Genomic DNA, 21,432 nt, shown 5'->3' with positions numbered 1-21,432 from the left:
ACGTGACTACGATGCTGCGTAGCGAACGGAAGTGGCGTGTCACGTTCAGTAAGTCCGACCGGTTTCGTCAGTGCATTCTGACGTCATCAGGGATCATACGTACGGGCACGCCGCTTCCTTAAATACACACACCAAATGAAGGTATCCAATCTGGTGACATCCCACCTCGCAAAGGGATTAACCATGATAATAAATAGAAGCTGCCATCTTGTGGCCAGCAAGCTGAATACGGTTATAGAAATAATAACATCTAATCTTGTGGATAGATGCCAGATTACACAACTGAATAAAATGTCAGTTTATAATGGATAAACAAAATAAGGATACATAATCGAAATGAAATTAGATTAAGTGATGGAATTAAATAAAATTTAAAATATAAAAAATTTTGAAAATTAAAGGGATGAGACCGGAATGGATTGCCTTTTCACAATATAAATCAATAATTGGACAGATAACAATTTAGAACAATATCGACATTAATACCTGTGTGTAAGTGTGTTCAATCTATAAATCCATTCCGTTTCGTTTTTTGATATTCTCTGAACCATATTTCCTCCCCTCCAATCAGCATCCAGCTTGTCTATCCCAAAAAATCTAGCCAAGCTAGGATCCTGTCGGTGGTGAATTCTGAAATGGTTAGAGAGACTATGTTTAGGAAAACCGTTTTTTATGTTTGTGAGATGTTCATTGATACGTGTGCAGAGGTTTCTCTTGGTACGTCCCCTTTTTAAAGGTCCCAGCAGTACTAATTTAGAAAAGTTTTAGCAGAATGTTAAAAAAGGAAACAATCTCTAGGGGAAGGGAAAAAAAAAAAACAAGAAACAAACACTTGCACAAAAGTACATGGCAATGGTAATAAAACAACCATAGTTAGTGAGATAAGACAGAGGAAGAGCTATATACTGGGGGGAGAGGACTTTGATGACAGTCACAGAGGGGGTCCTAAAACTGGGATAATGAGTGAGAAAACCCATATCTAAATTCAGGCCATTATTTTTTGTGTCAAATAAAACTACCATTTTTAGTTAAAAAGTTTTCCTTTCCTGAATAGTTTTGAAATTTCCTTTAACCACTTGACGACCGCCTCACGCCGATTTACGTCGGCAAGGTGGCACGGACAGGCAAAATCACGTACATATACGTGATTTGCCTTCCGCGGGTGGGGGGTCCGATCCCGGGCGATGAGAGGTGAGGGGGAGGCCATCCATTGTTGGCCACCCCCTCCCGATCGCTCCCGGCGAAAGAGAATGCTTCCTTTCCCTCTGTAATGTAAACAGAGGGAAAGGAAATGATGTCATCCCTCCTCGAGTCGGTCTTTTTGATCCGGCGCCGAGGAGAGAAGACATCAAGTAAGTCTGCACAACACTACACTAACAGTAGAACACGCCAGGCACACTTGTCACCCCCATCACCCCCCGATCACCCCCTGATCACCCCCCTGTACCCCCTGTCACTCTGACACCAATAGCATTTTTTTTTTTTTTTGCATTGGTGTCAGTTTGTGTCAGTTACAAGTGTTAGGGCAGTTAGGTTAGCCCCCTTTAGGTCTAGGGTACCCCCCTTAGGTCCAGGGTACCCCCCTAACCCCCCCTAATAAAAGTTAACCCCTTGATTACCCCCCGTCACCAGTGTCGCTAAGCGATCGTTTTTCTGATCGCTGTATTAGTGACACAGGTGACGCTAGTTAGGGAGGTAAGTATATAGGTTCGCTGTCAGTGTTTTATAGCGACAGGGACCCCCATATACTACCTGCTAAAGGTTTTAACCCCCTGATTGCCCCCTAGTTAACCCTTTCACCAGCGATCACCGTATAAGTGTTACGGGTGACGCTGGTTAGCTAGTTTGTTTTTTGTAGTTTATTACAGTTTATTACAGTTTATTATAGCTTTAGGGCACCCGCCGTTTATTACCCTATAAAGGTTTAACCCCCTAATTTCCCGGCGGTGATATAAATTACATTTTTAGGGTCAGCTTAGGTCTGCGTCGCCCCAGGCAGTGTCAGGTTAGCGCCAGTACCGCTAAAACCCACGCACGCAGCATACACCTCCCTTAGTGCTTTAGTATCTGAGCGGATCGATATCTGATCCGATCAGATCTATACTCCCCAGCAGTTTAGGGTTCCCTGAAACGCAGTGTTAGCGGGATCAGCCCAGATACCTGCTAGCACCTGCATTTTGCTCCTCGGCCCAGCCCTGCCCAGCCCACCCAAGTGCAGTATCGATCGATAACTGACACTTACAAAACACTAAGCACACATAACTGCAGCGTTCGCAGAGTCAGGCCTGATCCCTGCGATCGCTAACAGTTTTTTGGTAGCGTTTTGATACAGTCGCTGACAGTCAGGAGCTTTTTTGCCTGTGAGTCTCACTAGTGTACCCCTAAATTTAGAGCCTAAAATGGCAAATCGAAGGTACACTAGTGAAGAGGCCTACACGTTTCTGAGTATGACAGATAGTGAAGAGGAAGTCACTCATCTGTCAAGTTCAGGCTCAGAATACGAACCTGTAGAGGACAGCGGCTCCATGACAGATAGCGCTGACGACAGAGTTGTGGTCCCTGCTAAGGTCAGGCGTACCAGACCCCAATCTTCTTCTGTCCTTGAGGTGCAAGAACCGCAGGGCTCTCGTATGGAGCAGAGAAGTACTAGCGCCGCTATTCCTTCTGGTGAACTGGCAAGCACCAGCGGCCTAGTACACCCTGGTCGTACATCCAGCACTGCAGTATCACGTGGTGACGTGGCGAGTCCCATAAGTGCAGTTCAAGCTGGCGAGGTGGCAAGCACTAGTAGTGTCCCGCTGCCACCAAGAAGACAAAGACAGGCCCGTCGTGCCTATAGTGCCCTTCCTGCTGCATTGGCCAATCCGAATTGGGAACCCACCACTTCTGCAGCACCCGTACTTCCCCCTTTCACTGGCCAACCCGGAATTCAGGTGGAAACAGTTGACTTTACGCCACTGGATTTTTATTCACTGTTTTTCACCGAAGATCTCTATAGATCTATTGTGGACCAAAGCAATTTATACGCTGGTCAACACATCGCCGCTAATCCCCAGTTCCCCCTTGCCAGAGATTGGAGACCAATTACGGTCTCCGAATTTAAGACCTTTCTGGGCCTTTCCCTCCTCATGGGGTTGAATAAAAAGAGTAAGATGCGGTCATATTGGTCCACTGACCCAATTTACCATTCACCCTTGTTCTCTGCTTCCATGGCCAGGGCACGATACGAGCAGATTTTGCGGTTCATGCACTTCAATGACAATGAACTCTGTCGTCCTCGTGGAGACCCTGCATACGATCGGCTCTACAAAATTCGGCCCCTCGTAAACCACTTCAACCAACGTTTTGCAGACTTGTTTAACCCCCATCAAGTTGTCTGCATTGATGAGTCCCTGATTAAATTTTCTGGCCGCTTGTCATTCAAACAGTACCTTCCCAGCAAGCGTGCCAGATACGGGGTCAAGATGTATAAGCTCTGTGACAGGGCCACAGGCTATACATATAGTTTTATGGTTTACGAGGGCAAAGATAGTCACGTAGAGCCGACAAACTGCCCTGACTACATAGGAAGCGCTGGCAAGATAGTGTGGGACTTGGTGTCACCCTTATTCGGAAAGGGGTACCACTTGTACGTGGACAATTATTATACGAGCGTGCCACTTTTTAGTCACTTGTTTGATCAGCAGATTGGAGCATGTGGCACCGTGCGACCTAATCGCCGGGGCTTTCCCCAGCGGCTTGTAGATTCCCGTCTTAGGCTGGGGGAGAGAGCCTGCTTGAAGTATAATAATTTGCTCGCTATGAAGTGGAGGGATAAGAAGAATGTTTTCGTTCTCACCTCCCTTCATGCAGACACGACGACCCAAATTCCTACGGCGACTGGTGTTGTGGAGAAACTCCTCTGTGTCCACGAATACAACCTTAATATGGGAGGGGTGGACCTCAACGACCAGTTGTTGGCGCCGTACCTAGTTGCCCGTAAGGCCAGACGCTGGTACAAAAAAGTGTCTGTTTATTTATTTCAATTGGCTTTGCTGAACGCTCATGTGCTATACAGAGCTTCAGGACAGACTGGATCCTTCCTTAAATTCCAGGAAGAGATCGTCAGAGCCCTTCTGTTTCCAGACGGTGCTCTACCTCACCTTCCCCAACCAAATGCAGTAAGCCGGCTGCAAGAGCGGCATTTTCTTTATGCCATCCCGAGTACCCCTACCCAAAAAGCCCCCCAAAAAAGATGTCGTGTCTGCAGCAAGCGCAGATTTAGGCGTGACACCCGGTCTTATTGTCCCTCCTGTCCTGGCAATCCTGGTCTTTGCATGGGTGAATGCTTTGAACGCTACCATACATTAGTTGAGTATTAGCGTAGGGTTCAGCACTGCACAGACTAGGCACACTAACACAGGGTCTCCCAAGATGCCATTGCATTTTGAGAGACCCAAACCTGGAACGAGTTACAAAAGTTAAAAGTTACTAAAAAAAAGTGTAAAAAAAAAAATAAAAAAAAAAATAAAAAAAAATAAAAACACAAAAAAAAAAAAATAAAATAAAAAAACCAAAAATAGTTGTTGTTTTATTGTTCTCTCTCTCTCTATTCTCTCTCTATTGTTCTGCTCTTTTTTACTCTATTCTATTCTGCAATGTTTTATTGTTATTATGTTTTACCATGTTTGCTGTTCAGATTTTTTATACTTTACCGTTTACTGTGTTTTGTTGGTAACCATTTTATTGTTTTCAGGTACGCCATTCAGTTGCAGCGCGGATTTATTTATCTTGACAGCAACAGCGTTTGCTCCCACGATATATAAAGCCGTGACTCCAGCGCTGTCGGAGGTGATTTCACTACCACAGTTACATACTTCAGCATATATGCCGAAGCGTGGGGGCAGCAGTGGGTGGAGGAGCAATTTGCTCCTGCCTTTTGCGGGAGGATGCCCCCATGCTTCGGCATATATATATTTTAGGCACAGGTTGCGTTAAATGTTTTATTTTTTACTATGTTTTTTTTTGTATTTGCTTTGCAGGTATGATAAGTCTTACTGTTATACTGTAATGTTACTTTGTTTTATTGTTAACCATCATTTGCTTAGCAGGTATGCCATTCAGTTGCAGCGCGGATTTATTTATCTTGACAGCAACAGCGTTTGCTCCCACGATATATAAAGCCGTGACTCCAGCGCTGTCGGAGGTGATTTCACCACCACAGTTACATACTTCAGCATATATGCCGAAGCGTGGGGGCAGCAGTGGGTGGAGGAGCAATTTGCTCCTGCCTTTTGCGGGAGGATGCCCCCTATGCTTCGGCATATATAAATGGTGCATGTATGCCCATCATTAGAAGTGGGTGGATGAAGGGAGGTATTCTAATGGTGGGCATACCCACCGATCAATATCTTTTTTTCATTCAGCCCACAGGCTGCATGAAAAAAAAGTTTACAATATATGCCTAACAAGGACCAGCAACGTACTGGTATGTTGCTGGACTTTGAGTGGTTATACCAGAATGATGCCTGCAGGTTTAGGTATCATCTTGGTATCATTCTTTTCAGCCAGCGGTCGGCTTTCATGTAAAAGCAATCCTAGCGGCTAATTAGCCTCTAGACTGCTTTTGCAAGCAGTGGGAGGGAATGCCCCCCCCCACCGTCTTCCATGTTTTTCTCTGGCTTTCCTGTCCCAACAGGGAACCTGAAAATGCAGCCGGTCATTCAGCCAGCTGACCATAGAGCTGATCAGAGACCAGAATGGCTCCAAATATCTCTATGGCCTAAGAAACCGGAAGCTACGAGCATTTCATGACTTAGATTTCGCCGAATGTAAACAGCGCCATTGGGAAATTGGGAAAGCATTTTATCACACCGATCTTGGTGTGGTCAGATGCTTTGAGGGCAGAGGAGAGATCTAGGGTCTAATAGAGCCCAATTTTAAAAAAAAAAGAGTACCTGTCACTACCTATTGCTATCATAGGGGATATTTACATTCCCTGAGATAACAATAAAATTAATAAAAAAAAAATAAAAATGAAAGGAACAGTTTAAAAATAAGATAAAAAAGCAAAAAAATAATAAAGAAAAAAAAAAAAAAAAAGCACCCCTGTCCCCCCCTGCTCTCGCGCAAAGGCGAATGCAAGCGTCGGTCTGGTGTAAAATGTAAACAGCAATTGCACCATGCATGTGAGGTATCACCACGAAGGACAGAACGAGGGCAGTAATTTTAGCAGTAGACCTCCTCTGTAAATCTAAAGTGGTAACCTGTAAAGGCTTTTAAAGGCTTTTAAAAATGTATTTATTTTGTCGCCGCTGCGCGTTTGTGCGCAATTTTAAAGCATGTCATGTTTGGTATCCATGTACTCGGCCTAAGATCATCTTTTTTATTTCATCAAACATTTGGGCAATATAGTGTGTTTTAGTGCATTAAAATTTAAAAAAGTGTGTTTTTTCCCCAAAAAATGCGTTTGAAAAATCGCTGCGCAAATACTGTGTGAAAAAAAAATATGAAACACCCACCATTTCAATCTGTAGGGCATTTGCTTTAAAAAAATATATAATGTTTGGGGGTTCAAAGTAATTTTCTTGCAAAAAAAAATTATTTTTTCATGTAATCAAAAAGTGTCAGAAAGGGCTTTGTCTTCAAGTGGTTAGAAGAGTGGGTGATGTGTGACATAAGCTTCTAAATGTTGTGCATAAAATGCCAGGACAGTTCAAACCCCCCCCAAATGACCCCATTTTGGAAAGTAGACACCCCAAGCTATTTGCTGAGAGGCATGTCGAGTCCATGGAATATTTTATATTGTGACACAAGTTGCGGGAAAGAGACAAATCTTTTTTTTTTTTTTTTGCACAAAGTTGTCACTAAATGATATATTGCTCAAACATGCCATGGGAATATGTGAAATTACACCCCAAAATACATTCTGTTGCTTCTCCTAAGTATGGGGATACCACATGTGTGGGACTTTTTGGGAGCCTAGCCGCACACGGGACCCCGAAAACCAAGCACCGCCTTCAGGCTTTCTAAGGGCGTAAATTTTTGATTTCACTCTTCACTGCCTAGCACAGTTTCGGAGGCCATGGAATGCCCAGATGGCACAACCCCCCCCCCCAAATGACCCCATTTTGGAAAATAGACACCCCAAGCTATTTGCTGAGAGGTATAGTGAGTATTTTGCAGACCTCACTTTTTGTCACAAACTTTCGAAAATTGAAAAAAGAAAAAAAAAATACATTTTTCTTGTCTTTCTTCATTTTCAAAAACAAATGAGAGCTTCAAAATACTCACCATGCCTCTCAGCAAATAGCTTGGGGTGTCTACTTTCCAAAATGGGGTCATTTGGGGGGGTTTTGTGCCATCTTGGCATTTTATGGCCTTCAAAACTGTGATAGGTAGTGAGGAGTGGAATCACAACTTAACGCCCTTAGAAATCCTGAAGCCGGTGCTTGGTTTTCGGGGCCCCATATGCGGCTAGGCTCCCAAAAAGTCCCACACATGTGGTATCCCCATACTCAGGAGAAGCAGCAGAATATATTTTGGGGTGTAATTCCACATATGCCCATGGCATGTTTGAGCAATATATCATTTAGTGACAACTTTGTGCAAAAAAAAAAAATTGTCACTTTCCCGCAACTTGTGTCAAAATATAAAATATTCCATGGACTCAACATGCCTCTCAGCAAATAGCTTGGGGTGTCTACTTTCCAAAATGGGGTCATTTGGGGGGGTTTTGTGCCATCTGGGCTTTTTATGGCCTTCAAAACTGTGATAGGCAGTGAGGAGTGAAATCACAACTTTACGCCCTTAGAAATCCTGAAGGCGGTGCTTGGTTTTCGGGGCCCCGTATGCGGCTAGGCTCCCAAAAAGTCCTACACATGTGGTATCCCCATACTCAGGAGAAGCAGCTAAATGTATTTTGGGGTGCAATTCCACATATGCCCATGGCCTGTGTGAGAAATATATCATTTAGTGACAACTTTGTGCAAAAAAAAAAAAAATTGTCACTTTCCCGCAACTTGTGTCAAAAAATAAAATATTCCATGGACTCAACATGCCTCTCAGCAAATAGCTTGGGGTGTCTACTTTCCAAAATTGGGTCATTTGGGGGGGTTTTGTGCCATCTTGGCATTTTATGGCCTTCAAAACTGTGATAGGAAGTGAGGAGTGAAATCAAAAGTTTATGCCCTTAGAAATCCTGAAGGCGGTGCTTGGTTTTCGGGGCCCCGTACGCGGCTAGGCTCCCAAAAAGTCCTAAACATGTGGTATCCCCGTACTCAGGAGAAGCAGCAGAATGTATTTTGGGGTGTAATTCCACATATGCCCATGGCATGTTTGAGCAATATATCATTTAGTGACAACTTTGTGCAAAAAAAAAAAAAAAAGTGTTACTTTCCCGCAACTTGTGTCAAAATATAAAATATTCCATGGACTCAACATGCCTCTCAGCAAATAGTTTGGGGTGTCTACTTTCCAAAATGGGGTAATTTGGGGGGGTTTTGTGCCATCTTGGCATTTTATGGCCTTCAAAACTGTGATAGGTAGTGAGGAGTGAAATCACAACATTACGCCCTTAGAAATCCTGAAGGCGGTGCTTGGTTTTCGGGGCCCCGTATGCGGCTAGGCTCCCAAAAAGTCCCACACATGTGGTATCCCCATACTCAGGAGAAGCAGCTAAATGTATTTTGGGGTGCAATTCCACATATGCCCATGGCCTGTGTGAGAAATATATAATTTAGTGACAACTTTGTGCAAAAAAAAAAAAAATTGTCGCTTTCCCGCAACTTGTGTCAAAAAAGAAAGTATTCCATGGACTCAACATGCCTCTCAGCAAATAGCTTGGGGTGTCTACTTTCCAAAATGGGGTCATTTGGGGGGGTTTTGTGCCATCTGGGCATTTTATGGGCTTCAAAACTGTGATAGGTAGTGAGGAGTGAAATCAAAAACTTATGCCCTTAGAAATCCTGAAGGCGGTGATTGGTTTTCGGGGCCCCGTACGCGGCTAGGCTCCCAAAAAGTCCCACACATGTGGTATCCCCATACTCAGGAGAAGCAGCTGAATGTATTTTGGGGTGCAATTCCACATAGGCCCATGGCCTGTGTGAGCAATATATCATTTATTGACAACTTTTTGTAAATATTTATTTATTTATTTATTTTTGTCATTATTCAATCACTTGGGACAAAAAAAATAAATATTTAATGGGTTCAACATGCCTCTCAGCAATTTCCTTGGGGTGTCTACTTTCCAAAATGGGGTCATTTGGGGGGGTTTTGTACTGCCCTGCCATTTTAGCACCTCAAGAAATGACATAGGCAGTCATAAACTAAAAGCTGTGTAAATTCCAGAAAATGTACCCTAGTTTGTAGACGCTATAACTTTTGCGCAAACCAATAAATATACGCTTATTGACATTTTTTTTACCAAAGACATGTGGCCGAATAAATTTTGGCCTAAATGTATGACTAAAATTGAGTTTATTGGATTTTTTTTATAACAAAAAGTAGAAAATATCATTTTTTTTCAAAATTTTCGGTCTTTTTCCGTTTATAGCGCAAAAAATAAAAACCGCAGAGGTGATCAAATGCCATCAAAAGAAAGCTCTATTTGTGGGAAGAAAAGGACGCAAATTTCGTTTGGGTACAGCATTGCATGACCGCGCAATTAAAAGTTAAAGCGACGCAGTGCCAAATTGGAAAAAGACCTCTGGTCCTTAGGCAGCATAATGGTCCGGGGCTCAAGTGGTTAAGAACTAAAACATTGAGGTCTTCCATAGTGTGGTCTGGTTGTGAGAAGTGATGTCCCACAGGTGTGCAGAACTCATCTTCTTTATGTTCCTTGATGGTATGTCTGTGAAAATTCATCCTCGCTTGAAACTTCTGTCCTGTTTCACCAACATAAGATCCTTTGCTACATCTTTTGCATTGGATGAGGTCCACAACATTACTGGAGGTACAGCTGTATGATCACGTGATATTGAAGGTCACTTTTGTGTTTTTGACACTTTTAGATGGATTGATCTGGTTGCACAATTTGCAGCATTTTTTTTGCAGTGTTTGCTTCCATTATTTGTGACTTCATAATCAGAATGCAGTTTCCTGCTTATTAGTTTGTCTGAGGTTGGGAGGTTGTCTGAATGCCAGTATTGGGGGTTGTTGGAATTTTTCTTTCAGTTTCATCCTCTGTTATGATGGGTCAAAGAGCTTTGATTATCTTTTTTATCCCTTCTGGTGTTGGATTGCATGTGGTTACTAGAGGTACATGGTTATTTGTTTTTTTTTTCTATTTGTATTGGAGGCGATATTCTCTTTTTTTTGAGGCTGTGTTTATACTGTTGTTGATGATTTTGTCTTTGTAACCTTTCTTATAGAAGTAGTGTTCTGAGATATTTTAGCTACAACACGAGGGTGCGTGTGCCACCACACCTAAGCCAACTGGTCTTAAAACCTAACTTTTATTAGTTCACAAATAAAATATTGAAAAAGTGTGTGAAAAAATGTATTGTGTTTTTATTTAAAGGGGTCATCTCAAAAAATGAAAGATGAGAGATTACAACGGTGGTCACTATCTAACCATGGATTATTATTACTGCAAATATCTTCCCTGCTTCAAATCTGACAGGATCCTCTGGCTGTATAGTAGAACTGCCTGATCTGCTGGCTTTGCTGCAAACTCTCTATCTGCAGGAGGCTACTTTAATACCCTACCTGTCAAAATGATAGATAACCTGACAGATGCCTATAAGCTGTTTAAAATAAATATCTTTCAACAGTTCTACAGCTCAGCTCAGATAATTGTATGATTAGTTCTATCTGTAGTATCTGCTTAGTATCAATCTACAGCTCTGCTCCAGCCAATCTGTCTATATCGGTAGTACTACAATTTCTACCTTGTTGTAGATAGTATGTCCTCTCTAATGACCACTATTCATCTCTCATCAAACTGAGGTGCTATACCCCCACTGAAGCCATGTAATCCCACAACCAAAAAACTCCCCAAATGAACAGAAAGCCCAAAAAAACTACATGTTTCGCTTTGAAGAAAGCTTTGTCAGGGTTAAAGTGCAAAAGATAAGGGAAAAGGAGTGCACAGTGCTCAAAAGTAGTGTGGGAGGTGGAAAATTATCTCCACATGGCAAATCATAAAATGGCTGGTTTTCTCTCCTATTTATAGACAATCTCCCAAAGATGGCCATTACGTCTGCGTGTGTATGATGTCATTCGCATGTTTGCCGTTATTGCAAATCTATATGTGTGATCGTTTAAATTCATTCACATATTCCCAATTAGGGATGGGCCGAACACCCCCCGGTTCGGTTCGCATCCAGAACATGCGAACTGACCGAAAGTTTGCGCGAACATTCGAACACCGTTAAAGTCTATGGTACTCGAACGTGAGAAATCAAAAGTGCAAATTTTAAAGGCTAATATGCAAGCTATTGTCCTAAAAAGGGTTTGGGGACCCGGGTCCTGCCCAAGGGGACATGTATCAATGGAAAAGAAAGCTTTAAAAACGGATGTAATGTCGGGACCCGGCCCATTACTAGGCCCTTTTGGGTCTTGTATGGATATTAAGGGGAACCCCGCACCCAAATTAAAAAAAGAAAAGGCGTGGGGCCCCCAGGTCCTATATACTCTGAACAGCAGTATACAGGCGGTCCCTGGGTTACAAACAAGACAGGGACTGTAGGTTTGTTCTTATGTAGAATCTGTTTGTAATTTGGAACAGGTACATTTTGTAAGTGTAGCTCCAGCCAAAAAATCTATTTTAAAGCTTTTTGGAAAACATAAGGAAGGGTTATCACCCCTGTAACATTTGTTTTGCTGTCTGTGCCCCTGTTCAGAAGATTTCATCTCACTTTCTGTCCCAATGATAATTGGATTTTGAAAATTTGGGGTTTTTAAGGGAAACAAGGATTGGTGATAAATCAGTGGAGGAGACACCTTTTTCCCATATCAACTCTTACAGGAGAGAATTTCCCTTCCTAGGGGTAGATTTCCTCTCACTTCCTGTTGTCTCCCTCCCTTTGTAAGTCAGATTTTTGAAAATGGGGGACCACCTGTATTTACTATACGGCCTGCCCTATACACTCTGTGGAAATTACTCTTGCTGGGCACTGGAATGGGCCCTGCTGTGAAATATTATATCAAGAATTGTAGTTACATGCCCCTGTTAAACAGGGGCAGAAAAATTGGGCCTTAGGCAGCGGTGGTGGTGGCACAACACTGTAAAGTCTCACAGATGCTTTTGTTGAGTGCAGGAACAGGCACTGCTGTGAAATATTAGATCAAAAATTGTAATTACACGCCCCTGTTAAACAGGGGCAGAAAAATTGGGCCTTAGGCAGTGGTGGCACCACACTGAAACCCCTCACAGATACTCTTGTTGAGTGCAGGAACGGGCCCTGCTGTGAAATATTATATCAAGAATTGTAATTACATGCCCCTGTTGAACAAGGGCAGAAAAATTGGGCCTTTGGTGGTGTGGTGGTGGTGCCACAAAACTGTAAGCCCTCACAGTTACTCTTGGTGGGAGCAGGAACGGGCCCTGCTGTGAAATATTTGATCAATAGTAGATCAAAAATTGTAATTACAGGAGCAGAAAAATTGGGTCTTAGGCAGTGGTGGTGGTGCCACAACACTGCAACCCCTAACAGATACTCTTGTTGAGAGCTGGAATGAGCCCTGCTGTTAAATATTTGATCAAAAATTGTAATTACACACCCCTGTTAAACAGGGGCAGAAAAATTGGGCCTTAGGCAGTGGTGGTGGTGCCCCAACACTGCAACCCCTCACAGATACTCTTGCTGAGTGCAGGAACGAGCCCTGCTGCAAAATATTACAGCAAAAATTTTAATTACACACCCCTGTTAAACAGGGGCAGAAAAAATGGGCCTTAGCCACTGGTGGTGGTGCCCAGAACCAAAAATGTTCTTAGAAGCTATCAACATGAACATTGAGGAGGAATTGGATAGTCACTCAGCATAACAGGATAGTTACTCAGCATCAGCATAGGCAGTCTTCAAGGGATCTCACATTCATTAAAAAAATTATTCGGTTACATCAGCATCAGGTGCTTGGTAGCTGGAGATACAAGACTGATTCATTTTTATGAAGGTGAGCCGATCAACCGAGTCGTTGGACAGGCGCACTCTGTGATCGGTTACAAAGCCTCCAGCAGCACTGTATGTGCATTCCGAAAGAACGCTGGATGCAGGACAGGCCAGTAGCTCAATTGCATACTGTGCAAGCTCTGGCCAGTGATCCATCCTCAAGACCCTGTAACCCAGTGGATTTTCGGTTGGAATGGTCTCCAAGTCTGATCTTGCCCCTAGGTATTCCTGCACCATGTACAACAGAAGCTGGTGATGGTTGCTGGAACTGATCAGACCTTGGGGCTACGGAATAAAAAATCATCTGAAAGCATCGGTCAGACGGCCACCTTCTCCTTCTGTGACTGACTGAAGCCTCAGCAACACGTTGTCCAGGAGGACCAGGAAATTGTAACCTCCCAGGCTCTGGAAACGCATTGCACAAACCTTTCTGCAAGGCCTCCCGAAGATGTTTCATCCTCTGCTCCCTCTGCAATGGCTGGATAAGTTCCGCCACCTTACCCTTGTAACGTGGATCAAGAAGGGTTGCCAGCCAGTACTGATCCCTCTCCTTGATACCACAAATCCTAAGGCCCAATTTGCAGGCTTTGCAGGATCAGGGAGGCCATGCAGCATAGGTTTGCTGAGGCATTCGGTCCGGAGTCCTCTGGGTCACTAAGGACGACCTGATCCGCAGCCACCTCCTGCCAGCCACGTACAAGTCCATGGGTTTCTGGGGGGAGTGCCAGGCTCCACCTCCATGCTGACACAATCCTCCTCCACCTCTTCCTGTGTGATAGGCGGGCCTGCAGGAATACTGTCTGGATAAAGGAGGCCTTGAGAGGTAAGGAAGTCCTCCTCTTCCTCCCTCTGTTCTGCCTCAAGTGCCCTGTCCATTATTCCATGCAGCATGTGCTCCAACAGGTGGACAAGAGGGACAGTATCACTGATGCATGTACTGTTACTGCTCATCATCCTCGTGGCCTCCTCAAATGGTGGCAGATCAGTGCATGCATCCTTGATCATGAGTCACTGGCATGGCGAAAAAAAAGCCAAGCTCCCCTGACCCTGTCCTGGTGCCATACTCACACAGGTACTCATTGATGGCCCTCTGCTGCGTGTGCAGCCGCTGCAGCATTGCCAACGTTGAGTTCCACTTGGTGGGCATGTCACAGATGAGGCGGTTCTTGGGCAGGTTGCATTCCTTTTGGAGGTCAGCCAGCAGAGCACTGGCATTATATGACCGGCGGAAATGCCCACAGACTTTCCTGGCCTGCCTCAGAGTTCTCTCTCTTTTTGGAGTTATGTAATTTATATGCTCCAAGACACATTGTCTAAATTGGCGAATTGTCTTGCCAATATATAAATGAAAACATGGGTATTGCACGGCATAGATAACTCTTTCAGAGCTACAATTATAGAATGACTGTAATTAAATCATATCATCATTCTAATGCCCTGTACACACGGTCGGATTTTCCGACGGAAAATGTGTGATAGGACCTTGTTGTCGGAAATTCCGACCGTGTGTAGGCTCCATCACACATTTTCCATCGGATTTTCCGACACACAAAGTTTGAGAGCTTGCTATAAAATTTTCCGACAACAAAATCCGTTGTCGGAAATTCCGATCGTGTGTACACAAATCCGACGGACAAAGTGCCACGCATGCTCAGAATAAATAAAGAGATGAAAGCTATTGGCCACTGCCCCGTTTATAGTCCCGACGTACGTGTTTTACGTCACCGCGTTTAGAACGGTCGGATTTTCCGACAACTTTGTGTGACCGTGTGTATGCAAGACAAGTTTGAGCCAACATCCGTCGGAAAAAATCCTAGGATTTTGTTGTCGGAATGTCCGAACAAAGTCCGACCGTGTGTACGGGGCATTAGGGTTACAGAATTCCTTGATCATGGGGACATATCTGCAAGCTTTAAAAAACATTACAAACAAAACAAAATTTCGAACAAGAATTAATAAACCCCTTATCTACCCAAGAAGATATACAAATTTACAATTCATCCAGTATAAATTTAACAGATCCACACATAGCAGTTTTGAAAAAAAAGGTCTCTCCTTTGTACCCACCAAGGATTTTGATTTATTTGAGTGGGTCAAAGATATCAACTTATTTGCTAGAAAACTCATATTAAAGAAGGAATTTAAAGATCAAACCACTCAGCCAAGTGAAAAATTGACATGAAAAGATATAGAAATGTTGAGGTTGCTTGAATCATTATAACATGAAAATTAGGGAAGAGCTAGAGAGGTGACAGGACCTTTCTCCCCATATAAACGTAACCACACCCCCCCTTTCCCACAGGGAAGTCACATCCAGCTTTTTGTTAAGCTGGTTGAAAAAGATCTACAGACCCTTTGGGAAAAAAGAGGCGTTAGAAATAAACACTTTAACCTTACTTATGCTGACTGGACTGCCTTACAGGAGCAGTGGTTGATAATTAAATCAGCTGATAAAAGGGTGAATATCGTCTTAATGGAGAGAGCACATTATTTAAAAATGTGTTTATGATATCCTGAGTCAGGAGGAAAGTTTTGAAATCCTATCAAATGATCCCACTCTGGATTATTTGCAGAATGATCCTGCAAAAAGGAGTAAATAAAAAATTAATCTCCAAAGACGAATATTTATTCATTCTAAACAATCACCCCACTATTGCAACATTTTATGCACTGCCGAAGGTGCATAAACATCAGCAACAACCTCCAGGTCGCCCAATTGTATCTGGAAATTGCAAATTAACAGAAGGTGCTAGCAAATATGTTGACTTCATAATGAGACCATTTGTCTGTGAGTTACCTTCGTATATCGAAAGTACACAAGACTTCATGAATAAACTCACAGACATAATTTTGGAAGAAGACATATTGCTAGCAAGCCTGGCTGTTAAAGCTCTGTACAGCAATATTGATCATAAATTGGGCATAGCAGACTGTAAATACTTCCTACATGCCAGGGGAACTCTCTTTAAGGAACATATAGAAATGACTCTTGAATTATTACAATATATTCTGGAGCATAATTTATTTCTGTTCAAAGATAGAATCTACCGACAAAAAAGAGACACTGCTATGGGCACAGCTTGTGCAGCTACATATGCAAACCTATTCCTAAGATGGTGGGAACGAACCTGAGTATTTGTTGATGAAATGAGTCAGTTGACATCATGTATACTCTTATGGGTTTGTTTAATTGATGATGTATTCATCCTATGGAAAGGCCCTAAAGAATGTTTTAAATAATTTGTAGCCGAGTTGAACATCAATAATATTGGTATGTATTTTACTAGTGAGATCCATTATGACAGCATTCATTTTTTAGATCTCACTATAAAAAGAGATGCAGGAGGAAATATTCAAACCAGTATATATCGAAAACCAACTTCCACAAATGCCTTGTTGCACTGGGATAGCCATCACCCATAATCCCTGAAACCTGTAATCCCCACAGGCCAATTCATGAGAGCAAAACGGAATTGCTCATCTGAAGAAGCATTTCAAGCTGCAAGTGAACTACTAGTGGAACGTTTTTATAAGAGAGGATACAAAACTCGAGATTTAAGAAATTCATACACTAGAATGAGAGAAGTATCTAGACAAACTATCCTGGGCCATAAGGAAAGGAAAACAGATCCCCAATCAGGTATGCGAATTATAGGAACCTATTCGAATCAATCAGGGCAGATTTTTAACATCATTAGATGATATTGGGGATACTGCATGATGATAAAGATTTATGCAAGATCCTTTAAGAATCCAATGATTACCTATAGAAGGGGAAGAAACTTGAATGATCTATTAGTGCGCAGTCACCTGGATAAAGTTAAAAATCAAAAATGACATGGCTGTCTGAACAACCAAAAGGCTGTGTCAAATACAGCCACTGTGAGGCTTGAAGATATGTTCCCACGATCAAGGAAATCTGTAACACTAAGAATGATGATATGATTCAATTACAGTCATTCTTTAATTGTAGCTCTGAAGGAGTTATTTATGCCACGCAATGCCCATGTTCTCATTTTTTATACTTGTTAAAAGCAGATGCAAGATGGATTTTCAGATTAAATTCAAGTGCACCTCATTGGCTAAATGAGGGTTTTACTTTTTTACCCTTTGTACACAATTAATAATACAAATGAAATTGGCTGCACAGCTGATACCTGGATGCCTTGTAAATAAATAAAATAAATATATACTAAGAAAATAGACATTTATATGTGTGAATAATTAAGAATCTATTAAATTAAGATAATGGCTTTGTAAAATAAAATAAAATAAAATAGATCAGGTAGTTCTAATATACAGCCAGAGACATCCTGTTCAGATTAGAAGCAGGGAAGATATTTGCAGTAATAAAGATCCATAGTTAGATAGTGACCACCGTGGTAATCTCTCATCTTTCATTTTTTGAGGTGACCCCTTAAAGTAAAAACACGATACTTTTTTTTTACACACTTTTTCAATATTTTATTTGTGAACTACCATAATAAAAGTTAGAATAAGACCTCTTTTACAGGTTTAAAGACCAGTTGGCTTAGGTGTGGTGGGACACGCACCCTCGTGTTGTAGCTAAAATAGTATTGCTAGAAGTTAGACAGGGGCAAGGCGCAAACACCATGGCTCTTTCCTGAGTAGCTCTGTCACGAGTGATGCGCAGTTTCACGGCCGCAGTTATCAATTCTGATCATGTCTTCTTTGCTCTTTTACAGGTAAATGTCTTCTGTCACTCTGTACACTCTACTGACTTGACATTGCTGTATCATATTTGGTAAATGTCTTCTGTCCATCTGTACACTCTACTGAACTGACATTGCTGTATCATATTTGATAAATGTCTTCTGTCCATCTGTACACTCCACTGAACTGACATTGCTGTATCATATTTAGTAAATGTCTTCTGTCGCCATATCTATAAACTTCTATATTTAATGCTAGCTATATAACAACCGCACTGCAATAGCAACATTACTGGTGATTGATTCTCAACCCCATTTGGCTTGAGTGATCAGGAGAGGTAATTAGCTTTACGACCCTAGCCTGTGTCTGGTCTGGTATTGGCCATCTCCTCTCCAATATTCAGGTGTCTCAAATCAGACCCTATAATGACCAATAGAGAAATGCATGCCTGCTCAGTCTCCCTATAAATTTAAAGAAGCCTATGGGGTGGAGCAGACAGGGGCAAGGTGCAGACACCATGGCTCTTTCCTGAGTGGCTCTGTCACAAGTGATGCGCAGTTTCACCTCCGCAGTTTAATGAAACCAGCATAACTAAAGCTGAATGAAGATACAAGAACTCTGCTTCACTCTGCTCTCCTTCGCCTAGTTTCAGGTGACATTTCTCCTAATCCTGGTCCGCCATTTTCTAACTGCAGGCCACATATCCCTCCTCCTCTGGCAACCACCGCAATCCACTCAGTTTAATTTCTATCCCCCTGCTTCCTCAAAGCAGCCCACCTATCTCATGCGCCCTTTGGAACACCCGCTCCATCTGTAACAAGCTAACAAGCTCTTCATCTCTCATGGCTTTAACATACTCGCCATAACCAAAACCTGGCTTCAAAATTTTGACTCAGCTTCTCCTGCTGCCCTCTCCCATGGTGGCCTCCATTGGACTCACCCCCCCAGACCTAACAGACAGAAAGGAGGTGGAGTTGGATTCCTTCTATCCCCACAAAGCACCTACCAAGTCCTTTCTATCCCTCCCTCTCTTCTTTCGAGATGCACTGTATTCGTCTGTTTTCTTCTATTTCTCTGAGGATTGCAGCAATTTATCAGCCTCCTGGACCGGTATCGCACTTTCTTGATGACTTTGCTGCCTGGCTACCCTATTTTCTCTCCTCTGAAATACCCACGATCATTCTTGGTGACTTCAACATTCCTGTCACTGTTAACAGCCCAACTACAGTTAAACTTCTCGACTTAACCTCATCTTTTGACCTAACCCAATGGACACATACTTCCACTCACTCCAATGGTAATACCCTTGACCTTGTATTCTCCCATCTCTGCAACCCTGGCAACCTCACAAACACCCCCTTTCCTCTCTCTGATCACAACCTCATTAGTTTCACTGTATCCTTGCCTCTAACCACCCATCCCCCCCAAGCAGCAAACAATTACTTGTAGGAACCTTCGCCACTTTAACCCTTCTCTTCTCCATTCTGCTACTGACCACCTATATGATGTAATCTCTCTCCTGTCCTGTCCTGACCTGGCCTACTGTCTACTGTCTACAACAGTTCACTCTTATCATCACTAGATGCACTTGCTCCTCTAACCACAGGCAGAATTAGGCCCTGACCATTACAACCCTGGCAAACTGAAAACACTAGAAATCTCAGGAGACATTGTTGTGCTCTTGAACGACTGTGGCGTAAAACCAAATGCCTGCAAGATTTCACCCTATATAAATCTGCCTTTCTAAAATACAATTCCTGCCTCCATGCTGCCAAAAAAGCCTACTTTGTCTCTCTTATTAATACTTTGTCATCCAGTCCCCATCGGCTCTTGTCAACCTTTAACTCACTGCTTCGTGCCCCACCCCCTCTACCCACTAACTCACTCACTGCCCAAGAGATTGCCAATCACTTCAAAGACAAGATTGATGCAATTTGTGAGGACATCTCCACCATACATCTTCCCCACCCAACATACTTTGCCTAACAGCACATTCAACACTCTCCTCTTTTGAATTGGCTACTACTGAAGAGGTTACAAAACTCTTCTCAGATGCCCACCTAACCAATTGTCCCTTGGATCCTGTTCCCTCACAACTACTACAGTCACCCTCTTCCTCTATCCTATGCTCCCTCACTCATATCTTCAATCTCTCCCTCTCTAGTGACACCTTCCCCTCCCCTGAAAAAAACATGCACAGATCACTCCCATATTTAAAAAGCCCTCACTGGACCCCACCAACCTGAACAACTTAAGACCCATCTCATTGCTCCCATTCACCTCTAAACCTCTAGAATACTTAGACTACAACCGTCTTAGCTCTTACCTCAGTGAAAATAACCTTCTTGACCCCTTACAGTCTGGCTTTAGCTCTCAGCACTCCATGGAAACTGCCTTACTAAAACTCACTAACGATTTACTAACTGCAAAAACCAACAGCCAGTACTCCATACTCCTACTACTTGACCTCTCTGTGGCCTTTGATACTGTTGACCACCCGTTTCTTCTCAATAAACTCCATTCCCTTGGTCTCCGTGATTCTGCTCTATCCTGGTTCTCTGCCTATCTAGCACAGCGCTCCTTCAGCATCACCTACAACTCTGTCTCCTCCTCTCCATTGCCCCTTTCTGTGGGGGTCCCCAAAGCTTTGTTCTTGGACCCCTTCTCTTCTCTATCTACACCTCCTCCCTTGGTCAATTGATAACTGCCCACAGCTTCCAATACCACGTACACGCCGATGACACCCAAATCTATCTGTCCACTCCTCACTTCAATCCTTCAGTCTCCTCTCGCATTACTAAATTACTAACTGACATATCAGCATGGATGTCACACCACTTCCTTAACCACTTCAGCCCCAGAAGAATTTACCCCCTTCCTGACCAGAGCACTTTTTGCGATTCGGCACTGCGTCGCCTTAACTGACAACTGCGTGGTCGTGCGAAGTTGTACCCAAAAAAAATTGACGTCCTTTTTTTCCCACAAATAGAGCTTTCTTTTGGTGGTATTTGATCGCCTCTGCATTTTTTTTTGCGCTATAAACAAAAAAAGTGCGACCATTTTGAAAAAAACACATTATTTTTTACTTTTTGCTATAATAAATATCCCCCAAAAATATATAAAAAGCTATTTTTTTCCTCACTTTCCTCATTTGTATTCTTCTACATATTTTTGGTAAAAAAAAATGCAATAAGCGTATATTGATTGGTTTATGCAAAAGTTATAGTGTTTACAAAATAGGGGATAGATTTATAGCATTTTTATTATTATTTTTTTTTTTACTAGTAATGGCGGTGAGCTGCATTTTTATTGTGACTGCAACATTATGGTGGACACATCGGACAATTTTGACACATTTTTGGAACCACTGGCATTAATACAGCGATCAGTGCGATTAAAAATGCATTGATTACTGTAAAAATGTCACTGGCAGTGAAGGGGTTAACACTAGGGGGCGGTGAAGGGGTTAACTATGTTCTCTGGGAGGTGATTCTAACTGAAGGGGAAGGGACTAACTACAGAAAGTGACAGATCATGGTTCCTAGCTAATAGGAACACACGATTTGTCACTCCTGTCACGAGCACTGGCACCCCCGCTGTGCAGTGGGTGCACGCCTGCTATCCGTACCTCACGAGATCACGTACAGTAACGTGATTTTGCGCA

Source organism: Aquarana catesbeiana, linkage group LG04, assembly GCF_042186555.1.
Source record: "Aquarana catesbeiana isolate 2022-GZ linkage group LG04, ASM4218655v1, whole genome shotgun sequence".
NCBI lineage: Eukaryota > Metazoa > Chordata > Amphibia > Anura > Ranidae > Aquarana > Aquarana catesbeiana.
This window is presented reverse-complemented; position numbering follows the sequence as displayed.